General features: G+C 45.5%; 1 protein-coding gene across 5 annotated transcripts in view; it reads left to right on the plus strand.

Annotated features, from left to right (window-relative positions):
* Positions 1 to 5,336: 5,336 nt before the first annotated feature.
* LOC119971491 (RNA-binding Raly-like protein) overlaps positions 5,337 to 25,434 on the plus strand; it is a 1,731,169-nt gene continuing 1,711,071 nt past the window's right edge. Inside the window, exon 1 of one of the 5 annotated variants that reach the window (XR_005461849.1) lies at positions 5,337 to 5,959. The gene's annotated coding sequence lies outside the window, so the exon portion shown is untranslated. Of the gene's footprint in view, positions 5,960 to 7,568; positions 7,639 to 18,004; positions 18,133 to 25,434 lie in introns of those variants that run through there. The other 4 variants (XR_005461852.1, XR_005461853.1, XR_005461848.1 and 1 more) reach the window with 4 other exon arrangements.

Here is a 25,434-nt window from a genome sequence, read left to right on the forward strand (position 1 = left end):
GAATGGGTACAATCTAATTGCCATTACGGAAATATGGCTACAGAGTGACCAAGCCGAGGAACTGAATATTCAAGAATATTCAACATTTATGAAAGACAGGTAAAAAGGAAGAGGTGTTGTTGCATTGATCGGATCAGTAAGGGAGGCATAAAGTCTCAGGCAAGCAATCACTCAGAAGTGATGACTGTAGAAAAGTTTTGATTTATTCTCCTCACAATTTACATCACCTACTCCCCAAAGATCTTCCGCAACCAGTCCACACCTGGGCCAGGGTATTTATGTCCCAGCAGATCTAGGAAAGAGGGGTGGAGTAGGCCTTCCCCCCTTATCTGGATTGTGGTATTACCATAACTGTAAGAAATGCAAGGGTAAGTGCAGTGTCCAGAGTAGCCACCAGAGGGAACTACAGTTACAAGTATATAAGGCAGTGATGGTAAGTAAGCCTTGTGGAAAAGTGTGTGCAGGAGTTAGCTAGAGAGAGTCAGAAGTATAAATGGGATGAGTAAGAGCAGATCATAGTTTATATCAGTATTAAGATTAGCTGGAGATGACTGTAGTTTAAATGTTAATAATCAACTGTGTATTCTTTAGGAGTATGCATCGAATCCAAATTTGCAGTGTTAATAAATTTATAGCTTTGTTTCAGTTCAAGCTATTGTGTGGTCGATGTGAACATTACACCAACCAAAGCAACACAAAGAACACCACATGGGTAAAAGAGTCGGGGAGGATAAACAAGGTGTTCAGGAGGTATTATGAGAAGCTGTACAGGGCTGAGCCGGGTAAAGAGTAAGGGACATGGGGCGGTTTTTGGATGGGTTGGAGTTCCCAAGGTTGGAGGAAGAGAGCAGGCAGGTGTTGGAGGAGCCATTGGAGCTGAGGGAGGTGATGGATGTATTCAGGGGAATGCAGTCAGGGAAGGCCCCGGGACCAGACGGCTTCCCGGCAGAGTTTTATAAGGTGTTGGGAAAAGGGGAAATTGCCAAAGATGTAGACACAGGCGTTGATTACGCTAATCCTGAAGAAGGAAGGATCATTGGAGTGTGGGTCGTACAGGCCCATTTCATTGTTGAATACGGACATGCAAGTATTTGCTAAGTTGTTGGCGGGGTGGATGGAGGGGTGTGTGCCAGGGGTGGTCTGTGAGGATCCAGCAATATCAGGAGGCTGTTAAATGTGGTTATGACTCTGTCAGGGGGGCAGGTGCTGGAGCTTATTGTTTCTATGGATGCGGAGAAGGCCTTCGATCGAGTGGCATGAAGTCACCTATTAGAAGTTTTTGGATGGTTTGGGTATGGCCCGACGTTTGTGGCATGCATGAGTCTTTTGCACCCGGTGGCAAGTGTACGTTCAAATGAGTTCACAAAATTTTAGGTTGCACAGGGAACAAGACGGGGGGCGCGATTCTCCGCAAATGCGGCGAGTTGTAAAGGCTGCCGTGAAACTGGCCGTGTTTCACGGCAGCCTCCGCGTCCCCTCCCGGGACCCGATTCTCCCCCCCCCGGGCGGGGCTAGCAGCGGGGCCCCGTGAACCACGGCATCGCGGACTTAGCGACGGTCGCTAAGTCCGCGCGCCAAGCGTCACGCCGGCTGACGCGCACGATGACGTCAGCCGCGCATACGCGGATTGGACGGCTCCAACCCGCATGCGCGGGGCCGTCATCTCCCTCGGCAGCCCCGCGGACTGATCCTGCGGGGCGGCGGAGGGAGAAAGAGTGCGTCCGTTATAGAACATAGAACATAGAACAGTACAGCACAGAACAGGCCCTTCGGCCCTCAATGTTGTGCCGAGCAATGATCACCCTATTTAAACCCACGTAACCCGTATACCCGTAACACAACAATCCCCCCATTAACCTTACACTACGGGCAATTTAGCATGGCCAATCCACCTAACCCGCACATCTTTGGACTGTGGGAGGAAATCGGAGCACCCGGAGGAAACCCACGCACACACAGGGAGGACGTGCAGACTCCACACAGACAGTGACCCAGCTGGGAATTGAACCTGGGACCGTGGAGCTGTGAAGCATTGATGCTAACCACCATGCTACCGTGAGGCCCCATGGCCGTGGTACTGCCGTGCCAATGGGGGCTCTGGATGTCCAGAATGGGCATGTTGCGGCCGTTTTTACGACGGCAGCAAGCAGGTGTGTTTGCTGCCGTAAAAACGGCCATAAAGGCCTGAGAACTCGGCCCATCGGCCTGGGGAAAATCGCTGCTCGCCGTAAAAAACGGCGAGGAGCGATTCGTGTCGTGGGGCGGCCGTGGGAGGGGAGAATAGCGGGAGGGCGGGAGAAATGTCAGGGACGCCCTCCCGCTATTCTCCGACCCGTCGTGGGCAGCGGAGAATCGCGCCCGGGGTGTCCATTGTCACCGCTGCCGTTTACGCTGGTGATTGAGCCCTTGGCGATGGACCTTCAGAGGTCTGTGGAGTGGGAAGGGGATTATGAGCGGGAGCAGGGAACACGGGTGTCGTTGTACGCGGATGACTCGTTGCTGTTTGTGTCGGACCCACTGGGAAGTATGGGTAGGCTGATGGGACTATTGGAGAAGTTTGGAGTTTTCTCTGGGTATAAGCTAAATGTTGAGGTGTTTCCGCTGAATGCAGCAAGCTGGGGACCAACTTGGAGGTATTGCCTTTCAAGGTAGCTAGGGAAAGGTTCAGTTATTTGGGGATTCAGCTGACGAGGGAGCGGGCTACGATGCACAGGTGGAATTTGACAATGTTGTAGGAGGAGATAAGGGGGATTTTAAGAGGTGGGATACTTTGCACCTGACATTGGCAGGGAGTGTGCAGCTGGTAAAGATGAATGAGCGGCCAAGGTACCTGTTTGTTTTCCGGACCTTCCCAATCTTTCTCCCTAAGACCTTCTTCCAGAAGTTGGGGATAGTGATTTTGGAGTTTGTATGGACAGGGAAGGGTCAAGAGGGCTCTGTTGCAGACGCAGGGACAAAAAAGCCGGTTGGCGTTACTGAATAGTACCTGCTGCACTATTATTGGGCAGCAAATGTGGAAAAGGTGAGGCGATGATGGGGGGCAGGGCGGAATGGATGGGGTGTATGGCAAATGGAGAGGCGGGGCTGGAGAGGGTTAGGGACTTGTACTCGGAAGGAACGTTTGTGGGTCTGGATGAGTTGCGGGAGAGGTTTGAGTTGCCGAGGGGGAGTGAATTTAGATATATATGGGTGTGGAACTTTGCGCGAACAGAGTGGAGGACGTTTCCCAGGTTGTCGGAGTACACTTTATTGGAGCAACTGCTGCTCTGGAATGAGTTGGGTGAGTGTAGGATTGGGGATATATATGGGTGGTTGAGGGAGCAAGGGTGTGGTGAGGATCAAGAACAAATGGGAGGAGGAATTGGGGGGATATAGGCTGGGGATGTGGTGCGAGGAGATATGGATAGAGATAGAGAAATACAGCACAGAACAGGCCCTTCGGCCCACGATGTTGTGCAGAACTTTTGTCCTGGATTAATCATAGAATTTTGGACACTAAGGGCAATTTTTCATGGCCAATCCACCCAACCTGCACATCTTTGGACTGTGGGAGGAAACCGAAGTACCCGGAGGAAACCCACACACACACGGGGAGGATGTGCAGACTCCACACAGACAGTGACCCAAGTCGAAATCGAACTTGGGACCCTGGAGCTGTGAAGCAATTGTGCTATCAACAATGCTACCGTGCTGCCCTTATGAAGAAGTTAATCTACACTCCATTATTCTACCCTAATCCATGTACCTATCCAATAGCCGCTTGAAGGTCCCTAACGTTTCCGACTCAACTACTTCCACAGGCAGTGCATTCCATGCCCCCACTACTCTCTGGGTAAAGAACCTACCTCTGACATCCCCTCTATATCTTCCACCATTTATCTTAAATTTATGTCCCCTTGTAATGGTGTGTTCCACCCGGGGAAAAAGTCTCTGACTGTCTACTCTATCTATTCCCAGGAGGGTGAATTCAGGAGGGTGAATTCAACCTCCTTCTGCGCGAGAATATGTTAGATGTTAGAACAGTACAGCACAGAACAGGCCCTTCGGCCCTCGATGTTGTGCCGAGCAATGACCACCCTACTCAAGCCCACGTATCCACCCTATACCAGTAACCCAACGACCCCCATTAACCTTATTTTTTAGGACACTAAGGGCAATTTAGCCTGGCCAATCCACCTAACCCGCACATCTTTGGACTGTGGGAGGAAACCGGAGCACCCGGAGGAAACCCACGCACACACGGGGAGGACGTGCAGACTCCACACAGACAGTGACCCAGCCGGGGATCGAACCTGGGACCCTGGAGCTGTGAAGCAGTGATGCTAACCACCATGCTACCGTGCTGCCCTAATATGCTTGATTCAGTTCAAGGTGGTGCACAGGGTACATATGACAAGGGCAAGGACGAGTGGGTTCTTCCAGGGGGTGGCCGACGAGTGGGCGAGGGCTGGCGAATCATGTGCATATGTTCTGGGGTTGCGAGAAGCTGGAGAGATGCTGGGGAGCAGTGTTTGGGAAGCTATTAAGATAGTGGGTGTGGAAGTCAGGCCAGATCGAATGGTGGCTATTTTTGGAGTATTGGAGATGGCGGACCTTCTGGAGGGGAAGGGGGCCGATGTTATGGCCTTCGCCTCTCTAATTGCCTGGTGAAGGATCTTGTTAAATTGGAGGTTGGATACGCCGCTGGGGCTGGTGACCTGGCTGGGGGACTTGCATGACTTTCTCCAGTTGGAGAAGATTAAGTTTGAGTTGAGGGGGTCTGCGGAGGGCTTCGAGATGGATTGGGGATTGTTCATGATGCTGTTTGAGGAATTCTTTGTCTTGGGTAGGAGGGGAGGTGTTAAATGGGGGAAAATTGTACAAACTGCAAACTGTGATTTTCTGGAGTCTGTATTTTATTTGTTGTTATTTTCTCACATATTTGGAATATAATACATTTAAAAAAAAGGAAACCCTTCATTTATAAAGAATGTCACAGCGAATGAAGTATAATTAAAATAGTGATGTAATGAAGAAATGTATTTAGCAAAACTATTTCCCTATGTTTCCCTCAATATATAACAGAGGAATATCAGATTTGAATGTATAATTGGAGCATCTTCACATTATAATATAAACATCACCTTGCTATGTGGAAAAAAATTCATAACCTCATTTTTTAAATAATGTATTTAAAAGAATTACGTCAATTCCAAAATAGAAGGTGGAGGTGGGGAGTAAAAGGCATCCCAGAATGATTTGATCAGATTTGCTTGCAACCAAAACCCCACTTTCAGAGTCCTTCCAGTCTCAGATATTGGCAAGCGCGCCTCCAATGTGTCACAAGGGTCTGCGCAGAAAGTATCAACGTTCCAGCTGTGACGCCACACGCCCGAAGGGGGTACGGATACCCGGAGGGATGGTTAAAAACGAAGCGAGTGGCCATTTTGAAGCTTGGGTTGATTCTGTCTCTTCCCCCAGTGTGTGCAGCATACAATACACTGTAACAAGTCAGTCTGTACTAGATACTAAAAAAACCCGTGCTGGTGAGTAGCAGACACCTGAAAAATCAAAAAAAACTCGCTATTTTTTTCTTCTTTTTTTTTGAATGTTTTTTTTTCCCTTGTACTTATTGAAATAGTAATGTATGGATCACTTTTTTATTGTCTTTTCTACAATATTAAACTGGAGAGACGTAACGTTTTTTAAATTATATTTTTAAAGGGACATCTTCCAGCATGGTTGTAATCCTGTATTTTTGTGTTTTTAAAAAAAAATCTATTAATGTGGAAGGCGAGATGCATGTCCGTGCATAAATTTATTTCATAAAATATAAATTTACTGCTCATCTGTGGGACTGAAGCGCAATGCAGTGTTTAGAAAACAGTTGTATTGCAAGCTGTAATGTGGAGAGGTTTTCAGAAGTGTCCGCCGCTCTTGTACTTTTCTGAAATTCACCAATGATTTCCAGAAAAAAAAGGTACACATTTTAAAACAATTGTTTTTTCTTCTTCTTCTCCCTTCCTCTAATGTTGTATTCTAGCTGTGTTGCTGCATTTGGGGTAAATCAATGCATAACTTTTGTTTTTTTTGAAGAGGAGCAACTTGTAAGATTTTTAAAAAAATTATTTTGAAAGTGTTGCAAGGGATGATGTGGTAGCCTAGGAGACGGGTTTGAAAGGTTTTTTTTTTCTCTTCAAAGCTGCCTTCTTCAAAGCATTTTGGTTCCTACAGTGAGCTCTATCTTTTTTTTTGCCTGCCAATGTTTTTTAACGATGGATTTCCCTCGCCTCGGACGAGTGTCTGTATCATTTGTAGAAGTCCGCGTTTTCCTTGTTTGTTTTCACTGGGATCTGTCTCGCTGTCAAAAAAAAACTTGCGGATTAAAACGGAAAGAATTCACGTGTAAACTTCACATTCAGTAAACAGGACAACGCACCCTCCATTGTACATTAATTAACAGCATATAGGGAATGAAAATAAAATAATCTGATACTCATAACGTTGGAGCTGTGTTATCATTTAAAGATTTATTATTCCTGATTAGGATACTTCAATTAAATCTGTGGTCTAACACTACTTGTTTAAATAAGTTTAAAATCTTGGTGTAGTTAACTTTAAAATGGAACAAATAAAATACGGTACTAAGACAAGTTGCATATATGATATATATTTATAATTGATTATGTTATAAATATAAGTACCGTCTCTGATAAGGAGAGAAATGTATGATTTGAAATCTAATTTAAAACATTCTCCAGGTTACAATCGCAAAATAAATGCGAATCATTCAGGCTGAATGTATCAGCTTCAAATGTTTACAATTGAATAGTAATGATTAAGTTGAAGTATAGTAATGATTAAGTTGAGGTATGGGATGGCTGGTTGTAATTCTGATTTACTGTGTGCCATCATGTTATAGGATAATATTTGTTATTAGTTTGTTTGCCAGAATGCTGGATTATAGATTGAGAGTCCTTAGCAGTCCTATGTAACCGAAACTCGGTCATGTCTTCCCTGCCTATCGATTGTCACTTTTTAACGCTTGGACTACAATGCAACTTGTTAAACCTCGCCGAAGCTGCTTGCTTCTGTCTTTGGAATGATGGACACAAAATTTGCAGAAAGCTCCCAACTCCCTTGCTAAATAGATTACCAGTGCTTTGAGGTTTAATGTAGCTGATTCCCAGACAGAGGTTAAACAACCTCCCACTTTAAATGTGTGAACCTTCCAAAAAAAAGACCATGAGGAATAAATCTGCTTCCTTTCCCGTTTATTGTCTGGATGCAAGTGTCAGTAACGGAAAGTAAGGTTTAAATTGGGTACCATTGCACTTAATTACCCATTCTGGATAATGCTGAATGGGGCAGCTTAGCATTTTGTCTGTGTGTGTCAGCAGCTTCATTACATTTAGGGTTAAATGCGATTAAGCATATCAAATTATTTAATAATTATATATCAAAACGGAGCTTTGTATATTTCATTATTAATGAGAATTCTGTGATGATGCAGTGCAATGTGTGAGAGTTATCCAGTCCCATTAGTGGTTTACACAGAAACCACAGTGCCCTGTACATCATTGAACATTATCTGACTCATTTTATTGGTCTGGATTTCTCGCTAAGCGTTATGAAGGAGCTTTGATAAGCTTTGACAAGGTAGGTTTATATATATCAGAGTTTGGTACCAAGCCTTTGTGGTGAATTGTTTATTGAGTATTTTTTACATTTGAAATGTTGCTCTTAACAAACGTATGTTCAGTCTGACAATAAAATAGAGACTGTGATGAATTGTCAACCAGACTGATTAGCCTTGGAGGTGGATTACCATTTTATCATTTTACTTTGGCATATGGATGACTTACAATCCTAGTAACTGATTTGTACGAGGGAGGTAGGTAACTGAACATGAACTGTATTGACAAAGTTCTTGAGAGTGTTAGCCACTGATGTGTATATTTGAAAAAATCCAGTAGTGTATGTTCCAGCTGAGTATGTTTTTAAATTTAACCTTTAGCATTTTTCAGTGGTGATTTTTATAGTGTGAATCTACCTATGGATGGCTAGCAGAGAGTTATAAAACGCAAGTGCTTCTAATGTCATTGTAATCCGATGGAGTAATTTCAGCATCAGCAGATATTAAAATGTCAAATGCGATACTTCAGATTGCCTTGAGCACGCAGCTTATATTTTGAACAGGACTCCAGGAACCATTCAGATGAGGATGGCTTCCTTATTTTGTTTTGAATGAATCTGCCCTGCTCTTTCTCTTGAAGGAACTGCTTTGAGTTTGTGCCCCGTTTGAAAATAAGTGCCATGCTGGTATTACCTGGCAGACATGCAAAAGAATGACCACGGTATGGTGTGCGGATAATTGAATATTTATAAAGTAGTTCCACACCAAAAACAAACAATGGCAATTAAAGTATGCGGGGAAATTAGCTAAATTTAGAATCTATGTCGTTTTGCGGGGGGGGGGGGGGGGGGGGTGGAGGAGGAGGATGATACATTTCAGTCGAGCGTTTTGGAAATAATGCTATAATGCTGATAAGGAACTTTGGGGGGGGGAATGATTTTGAAAATTATTTTGGAGAAAATATTAAAATTAAAGGAAGCAAGGTAAGGCAAACCTGAAGAGGGAGGCAAGACTGTCGAGGCCTGGTAGTATGGTTGGCAACCCTCCAGGATGGGCCTGGCATCTCCAGGAATTGAAGATCAATCTCCCAGGCCACTGCTGTGTGCAGCCCTAGAAAAATCATCAGGACATCCAAAAAGTTTTAAAAATGTTTTGAACATTTCTTTTTACCAGATATAAAGTATACAAAATGGGGCTGAGACTAGGGGCCGGGGGGGGGGGGGGGGGGGGGGGGGGGGGTGTTGTCTGGCATCAAGAGCCATCCAATTGGGTACCGAGTCTATTTTTGCTTTCGAATTGGTGTTGGAAGGCTGTGCATCACAAGGATGGATACATTGGCCGCATGTGGGGGTAAGTCATGTGACAAAACCTCCAGGGACATATTTAATCCGAGTTGGCAACCCTTTCACAATGTTTCCTGCAGCTCTTATTTTAAAAAGAAAATTGGCTTGTTTTTTTAAGGACAGTTATACGTTTTATCTCGTGTTCGGGATGGTAAAATGTTGTGCTAGAGTTAAGATGACATTGAAAAAAATATAAGAATGTTAAATTCAAAGAAGTTCTGTTATAAATTGGAAACGTGCAGTGTGTAATATTAAGTGTGCTGAAGATAAACCATTCTTCGACTTTTATAATTTGGTCTGAGCAAATACTCTAAATAATCTGCAAGTTGTGTTTCAGTGAATAACTTTCATACAAACTCACCTATGTTCCAAATTTCTGCAGTATATTTAGGGCCAGGATTTAGAGAACCCCAAAGTGTATCATGGTGTTCACCTGCCCCACAACTTTTAATATATTTTAGTTATGGAGAACACAAGGGCCCACTCTACAGGTGTGATGCAACAGAGATCTAAAGTACCTTTAAAACAAAACAATGTTTATTACGTGAATCCAGTTAACATTTTATAAACACACAGTAAACATCTTAGCAACTATCAACTCAAATACTTCCCCCAAAGAATACAGTATTCTATATGTAATCCTTAATCTTTCCTAGCAACATCCATAAGACAAATACCCTCTTTAACAAAGACAGCAGATTTAAATTCTCTACCGAGAGAAGTTATCACTTTTAAATTAGCAAGTGATCTGAAGACATTCTTTTCATGCAGAGAGATCAATATTACACCTTGTTTGGCTGGATGCAGCTCCAACTTTGGAAATGAAACTAAACACACACTGTAGCTGCCAGTTCAAAAACGAAAGTTAAAGCAGACAGACAGCCCAGCTCCACCCAAACTCTGACATCACTGCAGCTATTTGATAAACACCCCTTTCTTAAAGGTACTCTCCCATGACAAGTAGATATTGCTGGTAACTTGTAAATTGCCATTAAAGAAGGAATTGTATACTATCCTCAGTACAATACCCTGCACTGTTTTCGAAACTGAGTTCACAACTTATCTTTTTGTTCTATATGAGTCTTCAACCATGATAGGCTCTCTACCGGAGGTCAAACCAGGCCACGGTGAGACCTGTTTAAAAAGCTGTGTTTGAATTCTTGAATACTTCGCTGAAGAAACCAAAGGTCAAGGAAAAGGCCACATATCTGATTGTCCCCAAGGATCTATGATAATGTGTGGTGTGAGGTAAATTGGGGATGGGGCATTATGCAAATGAATAAAATGGAAGCAGAGTTGCACAAAAGACTTTGCAGATAAGAGCCCTAACATAAATTACAGATAGTTCCTGGTTGTGGTTTCTCGTGCAGTGCTGTGAAAATTCTCTTCTCTTCTACCTGCTTCATCCTACCTGCCAATCCCAGGATGTAAACAATATTGCAACACTACATTTTGGGAGTTCTTCCAGATATAGAAGTGAATGAGCACCGGAGGCACTAGCAGCTTCAGCGATCTTCCATATGTGTGAAGAGGGAGGAGTGGGGTGGGGAGAGGGAGAGGAGGGAGAAGTGGGTGGGGGAAGGTAGGGAAGAGGGGTGGGTGCAGGGATATAACATCAGGACGGGGTTGTTTTAATTCATTGGGAGACAGGAATATTACTGAAGGGTGATGGGTGAGTGGAACTTCGTACCAGGGAGGTCATGGTGGTAGGAAGAAGCCTAGGTGGCAAATTGTTAAAGATAATCATGGGAGCCATCCTTACTCAGAAACCTTTGTGTAATTCCAGAAAGCCATCCTCCTTTAACTCTTAAATTGCTGCAGGGCTGTGATATCTCAACCAAACTAAATCCGCCCCTCCCTTCGCTGTTGCAAACAATTACTCTGTATCTGCTCCCATCCCAACATTTCTATTCACTGGACGCTTCTCTCGACTTTCCAGGACTGGTCCAAGCCTGGTCCTTACGACCAACCAGTGGTGAACACTTTGCAGAGGCGCAAGGAGACAACGGAATGTTCTCGGGAGGCCGAGGCGGTCTCAGCCACCGTGGTCTATCCGGGGATAAGTGTTCTATCAATCATGTCAGCTAAGCTGAATTTAAAATTCATTCTTGAACCCATTGAGACAAGGAGATATGTTCAGAGACCAATGCTTTAACAAGATCTCTATATAATTTTTCAACAGGCTAACATGTATATGCGCTCGAGTGTGGATATACAAATAACATCTATATTGTGCCCGTGCCACTCGGTCCTATCTAGCGATTTAACCAATACTTAAAGAGAGTTACAGACCATAATCAATAGGGTTGCAGGGGCTCATATTTAGAATAATGTATGGCAGAAAAATGAATGCTGCTTTCATGTCCTTGAATGGGCTTGAGGTAATCCAGCAATGAATGTAATGAACAGGTCCTTTAGTTTGGTGTGTACACTTGTTATGCTGGTCCAGTTGAACCTTGGGACCAAGATTAAGTCAGGTACTTTAACAAACTCAGTGCATCCTTCAAATGAACCCCATACCATTGCAGCGTACAATGTCAACACAAAATCTATACTGGTTATTCCTGAAAATCCAACGGGAAATTAATTGAAACGGTCAGCATTTGCTGTTCATTGTTCACAGTCTGGGGTTATTACTGTCTCTTGTTATTACTGATGCAAACAGAAACTTGAACTTCAAGGAGCCTTTCCACAAAGAATGGATTTACTTAAGATGATAGGGTACTATTTTCGGTATCAATTAACTGACAGAAGCACTAAATATAGGCAAGCACCAAACTAGTAAGATGTGTGCCCGTCTGATGTTGTCAGCTGTATTTTGCACTGTTGGTGATCCTCAGCATCTCAATGCTTCCTATTATTTGAGCTATATTGTGTGGCAATACAGATCAGTATGAATATGTTTATATAAACATCTCAGCTGTTGTACAGAAGACTTGGGCTCCGGAACCATCCACAACCCTAGCTAAGCTGTTCCAGTACAACTATTAACACTGGCATCTATCCAACAATGTGGAAAATTGCCCAGCTATATCCTGTCCGCAAAAAGCCAGACAAATTCCGGCCATGTTGACTGCCCCATTGGCTGATTCTGCATCATCAATAGAGTGATGGAAGATGTTGTCAAGAGTGCTATCAAGTGACACTTACTCAGCAATAACTGCTCGCTGCCACTCAGTTTGGGTTCTGCCAGGGTCACTCAGCTCCTGACCTCATTACAGCCTTGAATGCCAGAGGTGAGGGGAGAGTGAATGCCCTTGACTTCAAGGCAGCATTTGACCCAGTCGGGCATCAAGGAGCCCTAGCTAAACTGGTGTCAATGGGAGTCAGGGAGAAAACTCCCCACTGGTGGAGTCATGCCTGGCACAAAGGAAGATGGTCGTGGTGGTTGGAGGTCAATCATCTAAACTCCAGGACATCAATTTAGGAGTTCCTCAGTAGTGTCCCACGCCCAACCATCTTCAGCTGTTTCATCAATGACCTTCCCTCCATCAGAAATGGGGATTTTTTGCTCATGATTGAACAATGTTCAGCAACTCCTTAGATAATGAAGCAGTCTGTCCCCATATACAGCAAGACCTAGGCTTGGGCTGATTAAGGGGATGTGGTGGTGATATCACTGGGCTAGTCATTCCTGTCCTAATGACAACACACATTCTTCTTTACAAAGCAATCATGGCTGATCACCCAACAGTACATTTCTTCGATCACTTGTACCTAGAGGCTATCCCAACACTGGTGGAGGGAGGTACATTGCGGCGGAGAGGAGATAAGTTGTTTCACAGCCCAATTTCACACCCCACACATACAGAGACACACCCGTCCATCTATCATAGTGTTTCAATGAAAGAGAATTTGTCACAATTACTTTGCAGCTAACACTGTGATGCGTAAATGTCATCACAGTCCCAGGGAACCAATAGCCTTTGAGAGCAGACTGCCGGTGATTTAAGCTGAGGGACACCACACCTCAGGCGAAGGACAAGGTTGAGAAGACAGGGCCTTCATGGATAACCTCAGCTGGTACGGGAATAGAAACTATGGTGTGGACCTTGCTCTGCATCACGAACCAACTGTCCAGCCAATTGAGCTAACCAGTGTCGTCCCCCCCCCCCCATATTGTGATGTATGATATGTGTATTTAATCTTTCCTGTCTTCCTCTCCTCCCTGTTACATTGCTTCATGCTACATAAACAGCAAGGACCTAATTGTTAAAATAATATTTATCGCCGGAGTGCCACGTTCACTGCCCACTGCAGTCGCATGCCGAGTAACAATGGAGTAGTCCACCCACCCCATGGAGACCTCAAAGAAATACACCGGAACTCCAGCATTTTGAGTCTAAAGTGTGACTAATCTATGGGATCTAGAAGGCTGGTTCCAGATGATTGGGAAGACTGTCCCCATGCTCCCTACGTGTTGGGCGGGATTCTCTGAGCCCTGCGCCGGGCCGGAGAAACGCCGCAACTGCGCCACGCTACCCCGACGCCGGCGCGCAATTCTACGAGGAGTGGACAATCGGCGCCATTTGCGGCGGTGCGTTTGGCGCGGCGCTGGTCACGGGCCGCTGTCTGCGGCCGGACAGCCGATTCTCCGGCCTTGATAGGCCGCGCGGAAACGGCAGAGTCCCGCCAGCGCCGTTCACACCTGCTTTCAGCCGGCAGGAATTCTGCGCGCAGGGTCGGGGGGCGGCCTGTGCAGGGGTGGGGGGGGGGGGGGGGGGGTGGCTCCGATGGGGTCTGGCCTGCAATCGGGGCTCACTGATCGGTGGACCGGCCTCTCCAGTCCCGGCCCTATTTTGTTACACGGCCCGGCCCCTGAAACCCCGGCCATGTTGCGTCAGGGCCGACGCGTTGAGGAAGTCCCCCATGCATGCTGTGGGGGCCAGAATTGGTAGCGCCCACGCCCATTTCACGCGGCGGCGTTCAAGGCGTGGACACTCTGCCTCCATTTCGGAGAATGTCGCCCAAGCATTTTCAGTTAGGAATGAGTAATAGAAACAGACTCTCCCTCCACTGCCAGACATATAGAGACCAGCCACAACATTCATCTATGACCAGTCAACCCACAGCAGACTGAAAACTAGGTTCACATGACCTTCCACAATATCAGGCATTGCTTTTAATAACTGAAACTGGGAAGAGAGGGAAAGAGGAGTTGGTGTCCGCTTATTTAAGTTTTTGGCAAGCTTCAATCAAGACATGGGGTGGAATTCTCGGCTCCCGGGAAAAATCGGGAGGGCCGCTCCTCGACCCCTATTCTCCCCTCCCGGCGGGGCTAGGAGCGGCGCTCCGTAAATCTCAGCCACCGGGCGGCACGCCGAGAGTGACACGACGGCAGCGCCTATGTGACGTCAGCCGCGCATGCGCAGGTTGGCCAGCTCCAACGCGCGCATGCGCGGCTGCGTCACAACGGCTGACAGCCCGAACCTGCGCATGCGCGGTGGCCGTCTTTCCCCTCAGCCGCCCCACAAGACGTGGCGGCTTGATCTTGCGGGGCGGCGGAGGGGAAATAGTGCGTCCAATTGAGACGCCGGCCCGACGATCAGTGGATACCGATCGAGGGCCTGTCCCCTCCCGAGCACAGTCGTGGTGCTCATTCCCCACCAGGCCCCCTACAAGCCCTAAAACGGGCATCTCACGGCGATTTCACGATGGCAGCGACCAGGCGAGGTTGTCGCCATCGTGAAACAGTCGCGAACGGCAGGCCACTCGGCCCATCCGGGTCGGAGAATCGCCGGTCGCCGTGAAGAGCGGCGATTCTTCCAAGCGGGGGGTGGGAGAATCGCGGGGGGGCGCCAGGGTGTCGTGAAATTAGTCCGGGGGCCCTCCCGCGATTCTCCAATCCGGCGTGTGGAGCGGAGAATCGCGCCCATAGTTCATAGCTTCGCCAATGGCAGTAGGATAATTTCATTAATTTCTTTTGTATTTATTCTTTGTCAGCGAGCATCACTGGCTAGGCCAGCATTCATTTCCCACCCCTTGCTACCCTTGAGAAGGGGTGACTCTTAATTTACCCCTAAAGGGCAATTAGGGATGGGCAATAAATATTGGCCCAGTCTGCGATGCCCACCTCCTATGAACAAATTTTTAAAAAGGTGGTGGTGAGTTATTTGCTTGACCCGCTTTCCTCCTATGTCCCTGCCAGCTATTCCCAAGATATTTGTGAAATTAGAAAACAAGATTCAGCAGGTTGGGATTTGCATTGATCTAACGCGTTGCTTGTATGCTTGAAACCTTGGTGTGTGTGTATCCTGCATTGGTTTACCATTTTAATTGAAAAATGCTCTCATTTTACATGTCCACTTTTTTTTAACTAGCCTTTATTGCTCCTCGTGTATCTCTCTCACTGGCATGTAACAGGATTTTCCTCACTCGGCCACAGTTCAATCTAGTTTCAATACATTTGCACTAAAATTTCATCACTTTTCCACCTGGCACGCCTGCATGTTCCATCCTCTTTTTGTGGTGTTTGTTTTTCTCTCTCCTTTCTCCCCACAGTGTCGACCAACCCGAGTACGCATTGTAAATTCAGGCTTCAAATTGGCGTGTTTGCTTTCATTATTGTATAATGTATTCAGTTAATAACCTAGCCCAGTTTGGGGGCGGGCAGTGAGATGCTTTCAAAATCTTGAGAGAGTGTGTGTGAGATGCTGTTGTGAGCTAATCTCGCCTATTTAAGTCTGTTGTATTCAAGTCACTTTTTTTGCATCTAAATAGAAAAACCTACATTTAAAATAAGTCAAAGATATTGGCCTAAAAATAAGGGAAGGTAGGCTCCTCACCATTGTGTCGAGTAACCTGTCCCAGGGGCCACAATGGTTCAATTAGTTATGACTGGGTCTTCCAATTAGCTGCTTATTTTCTGTTGCCCATTCCTCCTGAAGCAGAGTGACCCCGAAGCCTTGAAATGACACAATTGAGATCAAGAATTGACTGGTGTGAGAATCAAACGTGCATTTATTTTCACCTCTATGTTTCCTAATTCTGTATGCATGATACATGGGGAAGCGCATTCTGCTGAACTGCAACACAATCAAAAAGGGTAAAACAAAAAACTAGCCGTGCACACACTGGCCTACTTTGGTTGCTGCCTGCTTTTTTGTTTTGGAGCTGCTAGTTATAGGTAGTCTTGATGCACAGACGATGTTGTCATGACTACCGAGTCCTGTATTCAACCCACTGTCCCCATTTATAACGTCACGTGTTGTGTTCCATGCCCTGTTCCAAACCATTTGGTCAAAGCAGAAAAGAGTATCAAGAAGTGAGTAAGATATGAAGCGCACAGAAGCCTTGCTTAACAACTTGAGATGCCATTTGCTGTAACGCGGTTCCATTCATTAATGGCTGGCTTGGGACAAACCGAGAACTCGGTTCTTCGGCAATAATGTTCTCCCTCAGCAAGCGCGGTGGACAAATCTTTTACTGTCTACGTGTGGTTTGCGTGGCAATGGAATCTTTTTTGAATTGTGACATACCAGTAAAATGTTCTTGCAATGTTTGGTGGAATTTTGCATTCTGTGCACAGAAAGTCAGGGTGGGGGGGTGGTTTTCGTCTTTACGATGGTGGGGCGGCTCCACAGAGATTGGGGCACCATCTTTTTAAGTCTACCATGATCAGCACTGAAAAAAATACTCCCCCACCCCCTCCCTCCACGGATATGAGGAACTTCCCGCACAAGAACCAGACCAGCGTCCATCAGTCTGTCCCCCGCCCCCCCCCCCCCCCCCCCCCCCCCCCCCCCCCCCCCCCCCATCCCCTCAATGGGGCTTTAAAAAAATTAGTTCATGTGATGTTGGGGTCTCTCCCCATCCCTAATTGCCTTGAACTGAATGTCTCGCCCGGCCATTTCAGAGGGTAGTTAAGAGTCAATCACATCGCTGTAGGTCGGCCGTCACGTGTAGGCCAGATCAGGTAAGGACGGCAGACTTCCTTCCCCAACGGACAAAGGTGAAGCAGATGGGTTTTTACGACAATTGACAACACTTTCATGGTCACCATTAGACCTTTAATTCCAGATTTGTTTATTGAATTCAAATTTCTACCTCTGCCGTGCTGGGATTTGAACCCAGGTCCCCAGAGCATTACCCAGGGTCTCTGGATTACTAGTCCAGTGACAATACCATTATGTCATTGCCTCCCCTATGTTCCAGAGGTGGATATGCCAGGGCGCCAGGACACTGTCCGACATGTCCCTATCCCCCCCGGGGCTATACCTGACTTCACACTCCTGGCGGGTTTCTCTGGACTGCTTCCATTTTACAATACCTGTTGCAAACCTTGCCAACGTGACGTCAGAAGGGGGTAATTCTTTATTGGGGGGGGGGGGGGGTGGGGAGTAGTGTGGGGAAGCCTTTGAACCATATGTTAATTTATTTAAATGAGGCAGAAAGGAATCTCGTTATGTCATCGGCGAGGGGAGGAGAAAATCTGCGAACAGAATCTCACCGTTGAGATTCTTGCTTCCGCCATCTCGTCTACCCGCAGCAAACGTGGGCATAAAATCCCCTCCGTTTTCTCTATGCCAGTACAGCCACCAGAGTAATATTTGTGCAGCACCGTATAAGGAACCAGACGAGTGCGTGGTCAGTTCCAGCTTCACAGACCCCAGAGTTCCAACATACGTAAATGAACCAATAATTTGTGTTTTGCAGAGATCTTTAACCTCTGACTGCTCCAATGAGTTAAGACACCAGATTTCTAAGTAAAGCATTAACAAACTTTATTTATAACAGAGTAAAATATGAACATATAAGGAAAATAATTGGAACTATGGTTTTGTGTCTACCTATTCGCAAAACCTCGTCCCACACTCCACCCAGACACATACGAGACAGACACATGGTGAAGAGGTTTATTTACTTCTGATTTCATGTCAATGTATTATACTGGGCACCAATGCATACTGCCAAACCCAACCAACATTTGTAGTTCTACATCTTTCCGTCCGGGATCCTATCTGATCCAGTTTCTGGTTTGCATTGGCAGCATTCTCTGAGGTGTCTTATTGTTGTGTGTGAGGATATCCCTCTGTATTGACAGAGACTAACTGGGAAGAGCGAACTAAGTTCTGATATAATTCACACTTGGGAAAAGGTAACCCTTCAGATCTACGGGGAAAGTGCAGGCGAGTGGGACAAACTGGACAACTTTTGACCAGGTCTGGATAACAGGTAGGATTTTTAAAGTTTTTTAAAGAAGCGTTTTCAGACACAGTAACATATTTTTGAAAAATGTCTTACTGTGGTGATTTAAATAATCCACTAATGGCATTTATAAACCAGCTGTCAATCTATATTGCTTTCTCTTTCCCTTTGAAAAAAATAGCAACTCATTTTTATACCAAATCACGCTCTGTGATTTTCTCCATGATTGATTGATGAGACACTGCATGTCTGCTAACAGTACAACTGTCTGAAAATGTCAATGTACATTTAGAAAACAATATACCTTTTTTGAGAACTCAATAAAAAAGGGAAAAACATTTGACGAGCGCAGGGCGCTCTACAAACACCTTGTTCAGCCAACATCGTAAAAATAGATTAACTGGCAAGTTCGCTGCTGTTCTTTTCCAAAATGGCTGCCCCATTTGCTTGCATAACGTTGACTTAAAAGTAATTTGGTGCGTTTCTGAAGTGCTTTGCATTTCTGAGACACAACATGCGCTTCGTAATTACTTTTACCTTTAATTTATCCAATTTTTCTCAATTAGATGCAATTACACTCAGATCCTTTATGTATTTTTTGTTCTCTTGCTATTATTACAGTTACGGTTCTTTGACATGTTGGGGCATACAACATAGTTTGAGCTATGCAAGAGAAAGCTCAAACAATAATGTTATCCTGTAATTGTATAATGATGCACTATAACAGGTATAAAGTATAATTCCAAACCTATGAAAATATTAACGATTTAGGTTTTGGCAACAGTGATTAATGTGTGCAAGTCATACTTTGCCCACTGCACCATGCAGTGATATGAATACCAATACATATTCCAGTTATGTGATTTTTATCTTGGGAACTTGCTGACCGTTACTGTCATCTATGATTATCAAGTCCCCCGCCAAAAATATAATGTAATTGGGAAAATCTTAAAGCAAAAACAGTGCAGTGTTTTGTACGGCATTGCCCTGCATTGTGCTCAATGGCAGATAAATTAGAGGTTGAAACAAGTCGCAAGGTGCAAGATAAAGTTTGGAAATCTAAATCAAGCTTTGTTGCAGAACTACATGAATGCAGGAAATTTGAAATAAAACCAAAATTGCTGCAATTATACCAAAGGTTTGCTGTATTTTTTAATAAAAAGATGCGTTCAGTGTTTCAGATGTAGATCCTTTGTCAGAATTGAGAATGTTGGATTTTGATCGTGGGTTTATTGTGCTATCTGAATCCCTTGAGTTTTTTCCCCTTGTAGCATAGTCCAAAATTTGCATGTGGTCTGTGTGTAATTCTTAACATTGCTCAAGGTCTGAGTTATTCTGCTCAGATTATGGGCAACCTAGGCTGGCGAGAGGCCCTCCTTCATCTCAGTGAGCTACAATATTGAAATCGGGCTTGTTCATTAACTGCGAACCTTGAATAAGATTAAATACATTTGATACATGTCAAATATTTCATAAGTTATAGAAAATGCGTAATCATTTATATATTCATAGAACTGTCATCAACTTCAAATGGTAAAAACAAAATAGATATTTTCGTTTTGATTGAATGCAGAGGGAACGCACGGCTCTCACAGTCAATATTGTGAGCAACCAGCTCGCACCTCACTTCACTTGCCTTTATCGTGAATATCACTTCAGTCATACCAGTAGGAAAAAAAAATTACATGGACAGAAATCAGCAGAATGTGGCAATCCTGCGCATGGGCAACGGTTAACAAAGTATCTTGTGTGCCGCAGTCGGATACCAGATGGGTCGCATGTGGTCCTCGGGCGTAGGTTGCCCACTGCTGGATTACATGGTAATCTCAGCTCAAATGGTCTACAGATGCCTCAGTTTTCATGTCAGTAACTTTTTTCCCACAGTCACAACCAACAGCAGGATTCTCCATTGCAGGTCCGCCCCATTACCGCTGCAAGTGAGGACGGAGAATTTGGCGCTCACCCACTCACTGCAGCGGGACCAGATAGTCCCGTCCAAGTCTTTCACTCTGACATGCTCTCCTCTTGTAGAATAGGTAAAAAAACAAATGATATGTGTTGTGGAGCATAAATCTAAATGGATATGGTAAGTAGAATGAAACAACTCTGGATTAATGTGTTTCTTGTTTGATATGCCCCAACCATTTTGATATGCTTTAAGAAAATGGTACTTTCATGAAGGTAACTTCAAACATAAAACCAGTATAATTGTTCGGCTCTCATCGAAATGTCCTAATGTTGTGCAGTGATACACTAGATGCAATTATTTTATATTCAATGATTGACCTCCACACGACATAAACATTTCTGGGTGGGGTATTTGGCACTTCCCATCGGCAGGATCTTCCAGTGACACCATGGTGGGTTCTCTGGTGACAGGAAAGGTGAGCCACATGAGCCATGCAAAATTCCATTCACATTGGTGGGGCCCCTGGAATGTTGGGGGTGGGGGTTGCAGAAAACCCAACCTCTTAGGCTTCATTGTGTGTTTTTTGTATCTGTTGGCCAACTAATCCAGTTCCCTCATAGCCTTGTCACTTATCTCTTCACCATCAGCTCTGTGAAAGGACAGAAGTGCCGGTTCCTTTGGGGGCAGTTTCACAGACGTTGGTCACTTTTGTTTGAAACTTCCATCTTCTGCACTGAGTGCTGAGCTTGTTGCATTTGAGTGCTACAGTGAGAGTTTGGTGACTGAGGGAGTATAAGGGTTCATTTTTATTTAAAGTCTAGTATTTATTTTATTTAGTTAATTAACTTAAAAGTTGCTGTTTGGTCTATAAGAAGATGAATTTTGAATCAGCTTTAAACAAGGTTCTACTTGTACTTACTTGCAGCTGGAGCTTGTTAATTAGTTAATTGGATTAGGGCAGTTTTCAGAGGCTAGAGTCACAGTATAAATAGGAGCTAGTTACAGTGCAGACTTTGTTTGCACTGAGTGCTAAGCTTGTTGCATTTGAGTGCTACAGTGAGAGTTTGGTGACTGAGGGAGTTTGGTGAGGAGGGAGTAAGGTGCTCCTTACATTTCATTTCCTATATTTATCAAAGAGCGTGAAGGGAGCCAGGAGTTTAGAGTACAGCTGACTGGAAGCAGAGTCGGAGGGCGGAGGTCCAGTTGGTCCACGGGGCAGCTAATTCTGTAAAGTAAGAGGGGGTGGAGGCTAGGGCAGTTGCATGCTCCTCCTGTAGGATGTGGGTGGTGAGGGATACCACTGGTGTCCCCGCTGACTATACATGTGGGAAGTGCATCCAACTCCTCAGAGACCGTGTTAAGGAACTGGAGCTGGAGCTGGATGAACTTCGGATCATCCGGGAGGCAGGGGGTTATCGAGAAGAGTTACAGGGAGGTAGCCACACCCAAAGTACTGGACACGAGTAGCTGGGTTATAGTCAGGGGAAAGAAAACTAACAGGCAGACAGTGCAGGGATCCCTCGTGGCCGTTCCCCTTCAAAACAAGTATACCATTTTGGATGCTGTTGGGGGGGATGACCTACCAGGGGAAGGCCCCAGCGGCCAGGTCTCTGGCACTGAGTCTGGTTCTGGGGCTCAGAAGGGAAGGGGGGAGCATAGAAAAGCAATAGTAATAGGAGATTCAATGGTTAGGGGAACAGATAGGAGATTCTATGGTCGCGAGCAAGACTCCCGAAAGGTATGTTGCCTCCCGGGTGCCAGGGCCAGGGATGTCTCGGATCGTGTCTTCAGGATCCTGAAGGGGGAGGGTGAGCACCCAGAAGTCGTGGTGCACATTGGTATCAACGACGTAGGTAGGAAAAAGGGTGTGGAGGTAATAAACAAGTTTAGGGAGTTAGGCTGGAAGTTAAAGGCCAGGACAGACAGAGTTGTCATCTCTGGTTTGTTGCCGGTGCCACGTGATAGCGAGGCTAGGAATAGGGAGAGAGTGCAGTTGAACACGTGGCTGCAGGAATGGTGTAGGAGGGAGGGATTCAGGTATTTGGATAATTGGAGCGCATTATGGGGAAGGTGGGACCTGTACAAGCAGGACGGGTTGCATCTGAACCAGAGGGGCACCAATATCCTGCAGGGGGGGGGGTTTCTAGTACTCTTCGGGTGGGTTTAAATTAATTTGGCTTGGGAATGGGAACCGGATTTGTAGTCCAGCAACTAAGGAAGCCGATATTCAGGACGCCAAAGCACGTAGTGATGCAGTGGGGAAGGTAACACTGACAAAGGAGAGTACTTGCAGGCAAGGAGATGGGTTGAAGTGTGTATACTTTAATGCAAGAAGCATCAGGAATAAGGTGGGTGAACTTAACGCATGGATCGGTACTTGGGACTACGATGTGGTGGCCATCACGGCAACTTGGATAGAAGAGGGGCAGAAATGGTTGTTGGAGGTCCCTGGTTATAGATGTTTCAACAAGATTAGGGAGGATGGTAAAAGAGGTGGGGGGGGGGGGGTGGCATTGTTAATTAGAGATAGTATAACAGCTGCAGAAAGGCAGTTCGAGGGGGATCTGCCTACTGAGGTAATATGGGTTGAAGTCAGAAATAGAAAAGGAGCAGTCACCTTGTTGGGAGTTTTCTATAGGCCCCCCAATAGCAGCAGAGATGTGGAGGAACAGATGGGGAATCAGATTTTGGAAAGGTGCAGAAGTCATAGGGTAGTAGTCATGGGTGACTTCAACTTCCCAAACATTGAGTGGAAACTCTTTAGATCAAATAGTTTGGATGGGGTAGTGTTTGTGCAGTGTGTCCAGGAAGCTTTTCTAACACAGTATGTAGATTGTCCGACCAGAGGGGAGGCCATATTGGATTTAGTACTTGGTAATGAACCAGGGCAGGTGATAGATTTGTTAGTGGGGGAGCATTTTGGAGGTAGTGACCACAATTCTGTGAGTCACTTTAGTTATGGAGAGGGATAGGTGCGTGCAACAGGGCAAGATTTACAATTGGGGGAAGGGTAAATACAATGCTGTCAGACAAGAATTGAAGTGCAGAAGTTGGGAACATAGGCTGTCAGGGAAGGACACAAGTGAAATGTGGAACTTGTTCAAGGAACAGGTACTGCTTGTCTTTGATATGTATGTCCCTGTCAGGCAGGGAAGAGATGGTCGAGTGAGGGAACCATGGTTGACAAGAGAGGTTGAATGTCTTGTTAAGAGGAAGAAGGAGACTTATGTAAGTCTGAAGAAACAAGGTTCAGACAGGGCGCTGCAGGGATACAAGATAGCCAGGAGGGAACTGAAGAAAGGGATTAGGAGAGCTAAGAGAGAGCATGAAAAATCTTTGGTAGTTAGGATCAAGGAAAACCCCAAGGCCTTTTACACATATGTGAGAAATATGAGAATGACTAGAGCGAGGGTAGGACCGATCAAGGACAGTAGCGGGAGATTGTGTATTGAGTCTGAAGAGATAGGAGAGGTCCTGAACAAGTATTTTTCTTCAGTATTTACAAACGATCGGGGCCATATTGTTGGAGAGGACAGTGTGAAACAGACCGATCAGCTCGAGGAGATACTTGTCAGGAAGGAAGATGTGTTGCGCGTTTTGAAAAACTTGAGGATAGACAAGTCCCCCGGGCCTGACGGGATATATCCAAGGATTCTATGGGAAGCAAGAAATGAAATTGCAGAGCCGTTTGCAATGATCTTTTCGTCCTCGCTGTCACCAGGGGTGGTACCATAGGATTGGAGAGTGGCGAATGTCGTGCCCCTGTTCAAAAAAGGGAATAGGGATAACCCTGGGAATTACAGGCCAGTTAGTCTTACTTCGGTGGTAGGCAAATTAATGGAAAGGGTACTGAGGGATAGGATTTCTGAGCATCTGGAAAGACACTGCTTGATTAGGGATAGTCAGCACGGATTTGTAAGGGGTAGGTCTTGCCTTACAAGTCTTATTGACTTCTTTGAGGAGGTGACCAAGCATGTGGATGAAGGTAAAGCAGTGGATGTAGTGTACATGGATTTTAGTAAGGCATTTGATAAGGTTCCCCATTGTAGGCTTGTGCAGAAAGTAAGGAGGCATGGGATAGTGGGAAATTTGGCCAGTTGGATAACAAACTGGCTAACCGATAGAAGACAGAGAGTGGTGGTGGATGGCAAATATTCAGCCTGGAGCCCAGTTATCAGTGGCGTACCGCAGGGATCAGTTCTGGGTCCTCTGCTGTTTGTGATGTTCATTAACGACTTGGATGAGGGAGTTGAAGGGTGGGTCAGTAAATTTGCAGATGATACGAAGATTGGTGGAGTTGTTGATAGTGAGGAGGGCTGTTGTCGGCTTCAAAGAGACATAGATAGAATGCAGAGCTGGGCTGAGAAGTGGCAGATGGAGTTTAACCCTGACAAGTGTGAGGTTGTCCATTTTGGAAGGACAAGTATGAATGCGGAATACAGGGTTAACGGTAGGGTTCTTGGCAATGTGGAGGAGCAGAGAGATCTTGGGGTCTATGTTCATAGATCTTTGAAAGTTGCCACTCAAGTGGATAGAGCTGTGAAGAAGGCCTATGGTGTGCTAGCGTTCATTAGCAGAGGGATTGAATTTAAGAGCCGTGAGGTGATGATGCAGCTGTACAAAACCTTGTTCAGGCCACATTTGGAGTAGTGTGTGCAGTTCTGGTCACCTCATTTTAGGAAGGATGTGGAAGCTTTGGAAAAGGTGCAAAGGAGATTTACCAGGATGTTGCCTGGAATGGAGAGTAGGTCATACGAGGAAAGGTTGAGGGTGCTAGGTCTTTTCTCATTAGAACGGAGAAGGATGAGGGGCGACTTGATAGAGGTTTATAAGATGATCAGGGGAATAGATAGAGTAGACAGTCAGAGACTTTTTCCCTGGGTGGAACATACCATTCCAAGGGGACATAAATTTAAGATAAATGGTGGAAGATATAGAGGGGATGTCAGAGGTAGGTTCTTTACCCAGAGAGTAGTGGGGGCATGGAATGCACTGCCTGTGGAAGTAGTTGAGTCGGAAACGTGAGGGACCTTCAAGCGTCTATTGGATAGGTACATGGATTAGGGTAGAATAATGGAGTGTAGATTAACTTCTTAAGGGCAGCACGGTAGCATTGTGGATCGCACAATTGCTTCACAGCTCCAGGGTCCCAAGTTCGATTTCGACTTGGGTCACTGTCTGTGTGGAGTCTGCACATCCTCCCCGTGACTGCGTGGGTTTCCTCCGGGTACTCCGGTTTCCTCCCACAGTCCAAAGATGTGCAGGTTGGGTGGATTGGCCATGAAAAATTGCCCTTAGTGTCCAATATTCTATGATTAACCTAGGACAAAGTTCGGCACAACATCATGGGCCGAAGGGCCTGTTCTGTGCTGTATTTCTCTATCTCTATCTTCCAATGCGATCAATCGATCTTCAGTACG

This window comes from Scyliorhinus canicula, chromosome 9 (genome assembly GCF_902713615.1).
Source record: "Scyliorhinus canicula chromosome 9, sScyCan1.1, whole genome shotgun sequence".
NCBI lineage: Eukaryota > Metazoa > Chordata > Chondrichthyes > Carcharhiniformes > Scyliorhinidae > Scyliorhinus > Scyliorhinus canicula.